The sequence below is a fragment of the Aplysia californica genome, unplaced genomic scaffold (genome assembly GCF_000002075.1).
Source record: "Aplysia californica isolate F4 #8 unplaced genomic scaffold, AplCal3.0 scaffold00005, whole genome shotgun sequence".
In the NCBI taxonomy this organism is placed as follows: domain Eukaryota; kingdom Metazoa; phylum Mollusca; class Gastropoda; order Aplysiida; family Aplysiidae; genus Aplysia; species Aplysia californica.
In genome coordinates, this window is record NW_004797275.1 from 3,676,616 (window position 1) to 3,678,414 (window position 1,799).

A 1,799-nucleotide genomic window follows, 5' to 3' on the forward strand; every position below is an offset into this window, starting at 1 on the left:
TCTCTTCCTCCCTCCCTTTCTCTATCTATCTATCTATCTATCTATCTATCTATCTATCTATCTATCTATCTATCTATCTATCTATCTATCTATCTATCTATCTATCTATCTATCTCGGTGGGTGGTTGGCTGGTGATCTGGAGTGGTTTGCTCCTTCTTTCCTATAAAAAATATGACGTCTCTATCCCCCCTCCTTCTTTTTTTTTTTTGATTGTTACTCTCCTGTAACACCTCTAATCTTCGGCATTTTTATGACCTTATTGTGTTGCAAGTGCCATAAAACTCTTACTAAAACTAAAACAAGCGCTCGTCAACTTCTGGGCATGCGACGGTGAAACCTCAAATCACTACACCACAGACGGCGATGTTCAGTCTTGGTTACCTCTCATATTTTTTTCCTTTTGTCTTTTCATTTGTTGTTGGTGGAAAAAAGGGGAGAGGGGGGGGGGGGGGTCGGATTAGATCAGGTTTACAAATAAACCTTATAATAATAATAAATAATAAATAGCATTTGTATAGCGCATATCCACGCTCAACAGCAGGCTCTATGCGCTTTACACTATATTATTACCCCAGCAGACCATAGAACATTCCGAAACATTCTCAGCTTCCCAGGAAGCATACAGTGCAAGCAGCCGATTAAGCGCTCAAACACTAACAAACTGACAAGATCTTTCGCTGTCTATAGCCGGGTACCCATTCCCACCTGGGTGAAGTGAGGAAAATTCGTGTAAAGTGCCTTTCCCAAGGACACAACGTCGGGCCCCTGACGGGATTCGAACCCACGACCTTACGGTTGCAAGTCCGAGAGCCTAACCACTAGGCCACCGACGCCACAAGCAAACACTTCCTTAGAAATTCATAGAGCACGTAGATACTGGTAGTGGGTTTTTTTTTAACGAAAGACAACAAAGAAAACCATACTATGTGGGTGGTTGGCGGGTGCTATGGTGTGGTTTGCTTCTTCTTTCCTATCAAACGTCTATCGTCTTTATCTCCCCTCCTTCTTTTTTATGCTTGTTACTCTCTAGTAACACCTCTAACTTCGGCACTTATATGACTTTATTGGGTTGCAAGTTGCAAGTACCGTAAAACACTGACTTGTTACTTAAAAGTTGTTTTAGATCACAAATGTATTTACACCGAATTTGAATATTTTAACTTTTTAGCATTTTAAAGTAAATTAGTTACCAGTCGTGAAGTGAACTTTCGCAGAGGTGAACAACTTGTGTTTCGCGCGCTCATATGACCTTAGCAGTTGCGAGCGCCGTAAAACCTTATACTACTACTAAACACTGACTAAAACTAAAGAATGTATTGTAGGACATAGATACTGGTAGTGTTATTTTATAAAGCGAAAGATAGTGGGGAAAAAATCATGTTACGAGAAGTTTTTCTTTCGAAGAGGAGTGATACCTTGTTGCCAAAACAAAATAAATTAGAATACCCACTTGTCGATGTTGGATCGGAGAGGGGTCTTCGTTTTGAGAATCCACTTTGTGAACAGGCTGAGTTCGTTTGTATTGAAGCTGAAGAGGGGATGTTAAAATTTCCATATCACACCGAGACAAGAGGGACAAAGAGAGGGTGTGTTGTCATAACAATATTAGTGAGCGTGTCTCTCTTCACTTGAGATTTTGAGAACCACCTGCCTGGAAAAAAATGAGTTTTCAATCTGAGAGGGGAGACTATCTAAAAATACACGCGCACACACTCGCGCACGCACGCACGCACACACACACACACACACACACACACACACACACACACACACACACACACACACATACACGCACACA